The sequence below is a fragment of the Tamandua tetradactyla genome, chromosome 8 (assembly GCF_023851605.1).
Source record: "Tamandua tetradactyla isolate mTamTet1 chromosome 8, mTamTet1.pri, whole genome shotgun sequence".
NCBI classification, from domain to species: Eukaryota; Metazoa; Chordata; class Mammalia; order Pilosa; family Myrmecophagidae; genus Tamandua; species Tamandua tetradactyla.
In genome coordinates, this window is record NC_135334.1 from 69,033,232 (window position 1) to 69,039,242 (window position 6,011).

Here is a 6,011-nt window from a genome sequence, read left to right on the forward strand (position 1 = left end):
CGGAAAGGGTCAGCAGCACTGCTTCACTTCTTCCCAGCCAGGCGAACCTGGATGCGTTTCTTCCACTCTCTGAATTCACTTTACTCCCACTCTCAAATGGGGATGCCCCATCTTCCCCATAAGGCTGGAGGAAGGGCACATGGGAAGGGCACATGGCCTGGGGCCTGGAACACAGGGTTTTAAAACAGCTGGCCAGAGGCCCCTGCCTTGTGTGTTCCAGGGCTGCTGCAAAAACCACCTCAATACACAATCTTGGGCCTTCGTTCCAGCCTTGACTGTCCTTTTTATGCCAAAGGCAGGGAGAAAGTACAAGATAAAACCAAGGAATCATGTCCATTCATTCAACAAGCCCGTCCATATCATGTACTGTGTGCCCAGTACTGTGCTGGGGATGTGAGCACAGAGGTCCATTAGGCCCACTGTCCCCAAAGAAAGCTTATGGTTTTCAGAAAGAAAACCATGGGCTTGGAAGCCCAGGCAAGACCAGGAAACAGCCCGGGAGGTTCCAGAGAAAATATCATAGATTTACAGATTCCAAGAAATAAGAAACTAAAGAACCCAGACCCAAAATATCTAAAGCTTTCTAAACTCTAGGAAGAGGCTATGGAGTGTGCCCCCACATGGGATCAGTGGGGGCGCAGAGGGAGGGAAGCATAGATGACTCCCTGAAACCATCTGTCCTGCCAGAGTCACAGCTTGTCACTCAGACCTGGCCAACAAAGAAAGGGAAGTGGGCTCACCCTTATGGGCCAGAGAGGGTGAGTGACTTAATCAGGGTCACAGAGCTGCAGCAGACACTGGTTAATACTCCCGTGTGGTTGAGATTGGTCTTCTAGAGGTAGGGATGCCACGGGGTGCGGAGGGATGAGCTCAGGTTGGACCCAGCCCTGGTCCAGCCGCGTCCTGTGTACTTTCCCTCCCTGCACCACACGTTCTGCACCTGTAAAACGGGAATATTAATTCTGACCTCCAGGGCTGTGCTGAGGACTAACAGAGACCATGAGACTAATAGAGCCCGGGGCTATGCACAGTCTAGAGAGTCAGCAAATGCCATTTTTCTTGCTTTGCTTTGAGGGAGCTGAGCCATGCCTGGGGTTGACGGCAGCCTGGAGAGTTGGCTGGGGACAGCACTGGTGTGTTTTAGGGACCCCAGCAGCGATTTGAGATGATTCTGGGACAAAGCCTCTTCTTCTTCCTTATTCCTGCACAAAATAACCTAAGTGAAACTTTCCTGGTGAGGTAGAAAGGGCTAATGCCAATATTTATTGATTTTGTCATTCTTTTCCCTTGTGACCCTCATGCCAGGGGAACAGGAGGGATTGATCTCCCTAAACCAGGGAGGCCACATGGGGCATTAGGAGTAGGAAGGGTTCAGGAATCCAAACTGCCTTTGGGGTGACCTTGATTAGACTTTCCTCCATTCTAGGCCTCAGTTTCCCCACCTGTGCAGAATAAGGATATTCTGAATCCCAGAGGTTCTTCAGCCTTTTCAGAGCCAGGGAGTATGTGAAGAGTAGGAGAGCTGAGATCCAGGCTTTTCTCTGCCACCTGGGAGACTCCTGCCCAGGTTTTCTCCCTTTCCCTGTCTGAACAAAGTGGGTGGTTTTGGTGATCTAAGGGCCTCTGTGGGTCCAGTCCACAGTCTGGTTATCACCCAGGTTAGGAATTTTGACCTCTATCTGAATGGAAACCTGCTTCAGGCTGGCCATCCAAGAGGTGGGGGCAAGAGTGAGAGGCTCAGCCACTTCAGAGGCAGCAACTGTTCTGTGTGTGGCCTACAGGTCCCCGCTGCCCCCATTGTCACGGAATTCCCATGAGCTGGCTAGGTAGGAGCCCCATTTTACTGACGGAAGACCAAGGCTGGAAGGGGTTGCCCCAGTTCACATGGCTGGAGCCCAAGGGACCTGTGGGAATCCCATGGCTTCACGCCCACATCACAGACCACAGCTGCCCAACCCCCACAGGGGGTCATTGAACACCACCCCTCATGACACAGGAGGGAAACCAAGGCTCAGGATGGCACAAGGCCATGTGTTCTCTTCACTCTACTGGATGGTGATGGTTGTGACAGCTCACAAAACATCTCCCCTAGCAACCTTGCCTGGACCTAACATCCCACTACCACAGCCCCCATATTTGTCCCGAGGTCTTTGTACTGAGAGGGGCAGAAAGACAAGAACTGAAGGCATTTAGTGTCTTCAGACTCCCAGAACAGTCAAAAAGAAAGGTGCCTGGGGACTGCTGAGGGGAACAGGGGGTCCAGACATGGTGCGGCCCTGGCTCATGTCCCAGAGGATTGAGCTCAGTCAGGAAGCAAACCTGAGTCCTGTTTCCCAAACCAGAAATGCCCCCTCCCTCTGCCCAGCCCCCTACTTCCAGGTATGGCGCTGAAAGGAGGTGGGCCTGGAGTGGCAGGCCCAGCAGCTCTGGCTAGAACAGCATGGGTGAGTGGGAACACCCCCCACCCCTACCCCTGGGTCACCCCTCCAGAGGGTGCTACAGGCCTCAGCGAATTAATGGTGCGGAGGCCACTCATTTCCTCTGGCGGGGGAGACAGGCCGCGCCACACAGCCCCTCTTTGTTGGCTGTCCTTATCTCGGGAAGTTCCGCCTGCCCCATCCGGAGGCGGCAGCCGGGCCCCCACGACCCCGGCCTTACCTTCCTCTGCCTCTTGGAAGCTGGAAGCTGGATAGGCCTGATCCCCCAGGGGAAGCTTGACTTAACTCTGAGGGCGATAGGAAGCCACGGGGGCAGAGCAGGGCAGGGTTTCAGTAGGGCAGTCCTGGGGGCTCCAGGGAAAGGATGCGTGGGAAGAGGTGAGGCTGGGGGGATGGGAGGCAATGGGTGAAAGGAGCCCAGCTGCACATGCGGGCCCAGTGGGGGACAGCAGCACAGGTGCTACATCAGAGCCTCCCTTCAAGGAGTCCACACGGCCTTTGCCCATGCTGGCCCCCTGCCCAGAATACCCTCCCCACGGCTCTGCTCCCCACTTTAAGGTGCGGCATGGACATTGCATAGCTCCTCCAGGAAGACTTCCCTGACCCCCAGCTTGTCAGAGACCCCCTGCTCAGGTTCCTTGTCCTTCACCCCTGTACTTCACCCTGTACCCTCCTTAGAGCTCTGAGCACGATGTGTGGACACCCTGGGTTCACCCCCCCACCCTCCACAAGCCTGGACATGCCTTGATGGGAGACTTGCCCCACTCCTGCCCTCCTTAGCCTAGTGAGGAGTTGGACCCACTAAAACTTGCTCCAGCCCAGCCCCAGCCCCGGCCCCAGGCAGTCTAGGTCCCCTCCCTGCAGACCATGCCTCTCCCACCAGCCTACCTGCCTGCCCACCACCACGCTTTTGGCCAGGCCTGTCTCTCCACCTGGAATGCCCCTTCCATGTCTCCCTACTGGCAAAATCCCAGTCATCCATTAAGGACCTGATGAGGTATCAGCCCTCCTTGAATCCCCCTGAGCTCACAGGTGATGGCAGGGAGGTCATGAAGTGCCTCACTTCTTTTTCCAACCAGAGAAGCTGCATTCAGTAAATTGTTTGATAAAAAGTTTCCAGAGCTTAAAAGAATAAGTTTAAAATCACTAGATTTGTCCATCCTAGCCCTGAACAGATGAAGGGCTAGGATGGACAAATCTAGTGATTTTAAACTTATTCTTAGATGAAGACAACAGCTCAATTGATAATTCATGAGAAGTCTAGAAAATAATAGATTTTCATACTAACAGAGACTTTCAATTCTGGGACAAAGGAAAATGCCCAGTACACACTGCATCCGACCATGAAGGCAGCTCTCTGAAAGGACTAGCCTTCTAAAAGCCCCCACTCCTGTCTCACAATCCACATAATTTCTGGAACTTGACACCTGGCAGAAATCTTAGAAGGACCAGGGAACCCTGGAATCAGCACCTCAGAGCCTGTGGAGGTACAGCACCTAAGAGCCAAAGGGCATGACTCAGCTCAGCCCCAGGAGCGAAGAGGGGACAATCAGACAAGCTCCTTGGAGAAAGACAGGGTCCTCCTCCCTCCCCCCTCCCTTCCTCTTCGCTGGGTCCTCCACCTGCACCCTCTCTTCTAGCAGCTCAATCTCAGCGGGGCTCTATAGGGAGCTGCCAGAGCCATTGCCTTCTCACTCTAACGTGCGCCCCAGCCCGCGCTCAGCACCCTCGTCGCCTCAGACCCTCAGCACTATCCCTGTTGACAGCCACCACCTCCCAGAGGCCACGAGTTGTGAGGGGAGTGGGTAAGGAGAAGTCCGTACAGAGACTCTGACAGTCGTTGACAGGTTCCAAGCATGAGTTTTCACCATTTTCCAACCAGCAACAACCCAAAAGCCCTGGGAGGTGAGTACCCAGAGGCATACCTGCTCCTCGCACCCCATCGGCCCTCAGGGAGAGCGGAGGGGAGAGAGAGGGAGGCGGGACAGCCTGGAGGCAAGCCTGTGCCCTGCCCTGACCTCGATGATGAGGATGCTCAGGGTTATTTGACAGCTCTCTTTCCTTCCATTTCCTCATTCAATCTTCCTGTGGAACAGGTGCTTTATATTCATTTTACAGAGGAGGAAACTGGCTCCGAGAGCTTGAGCAACTTGTTCAAGGTCACCCCGCTGATGATGATGGAGGGCTGGGCAGCCAACCCTGGTGCCCCAACTCAGCCCCAAGTCAGCGTGTTCAAAGGCCTGCCTGAGATCTCCCCTGAACCCAGGAACAAATGACCCTGGTGTGTCTGGGGAAGGTGGGGTTGGTGGGGGAGCCCTGTTGCTCTGGGAAAGCTGCAAGGCAGAAGAACCTCCTGGGCTGGATTGAAAGGATGTATGGACCCTAGAAAAGCCATGTTTTAATCTAAATCCCATTTCATAAAGGCAGAATAATCCCTATTCAAAACTGTATGTTTGAAACTATAATCAGATCATCTCCCTGGAGATGTGATTTAATCAAGAGTGGTTGTTAAACTGGATTAGGTGACGACATGTCTTCACCCATTTGGGTGGGTCTTGATAAGTTTCTGGAGTCCTATAAAAGAGGAAACATTTTGGAGAAAAAAGATTCGGCGAGAGCTGAGAATGCTGCAGCACCACAAAGCGGAGAGTCCATGAGCCAGCGAACTTTGGAGATGAAGAAGGAAAACGCCTCCCGGGGAGCTTCATGAAACTGGAAGCCAGGAGAGAAAGCTAGCCATGTACCCTTCCAGTTGAGAGAAGCCCTGCCTGTGTTTGCCATGTGCCTTCTCACTTGAGAGAGAAACCCTAAACTTCATTGGCCTTCTTGAATCAAGCAGCTAGCAAACTTGAACACCTCCCATTAGGAATAGAGTTTAAGTGGTACTTAATTTCCTGCACTGGATCCCAAAGTTAATCATTGATTTGTAATTCTGTGTGTGGCCTGGAAAATTCTCAGACTTGGGGGTCTTGATCCCAGAGGGAGACTCTGCCCCTAGGGGACTCTTAGAGTAGGGGTCTAGGGGAGGGGGCCAGCCTAAGCTAGGATGGTGGCTCCAAATGAGCCATGGGAAGTTGGCTTCAGTTACTGGTGCAGCAGTGCCTCCCCTCCCTTTCACTCTGCATCAGAAAATAGGAGAGAAGGCAGGGGGCAAGGAGGGGTGGCTGGAGACAACATGACCCTCTCTTAGAGCCCAGACTCCTGCTAAAATGTTCCCTGCCTGCTCCAAACTCTGGCAGGGAACCTATGGTCAGGCCTCCCGAATCTGTCTTTATCTTAAGAGGAGGGCAGTAGGGGCTACTGAGCCACACACACTCAAAGGCATTATTTGAAAGGCAGGAGGCCAGCGAGGTGGCCACTGGCATAGTCCAGAGATGGTGTGGCCCAAGCTAGCCAGTGGTTAAGCAGAGTGACATCTGCCATTAACTCCCAATGGCGTTTTGAGGTTGGGTTACCTTTCTCACCCCACAAAAGTGAAATTCAAGGTGACAAATCAGAAGTGCAGAGGGATCCAGAGGTAAGACTAGAGCTTAGACATGGGACATGTATAAGACTCCCTGCCCCAGGTTTGCC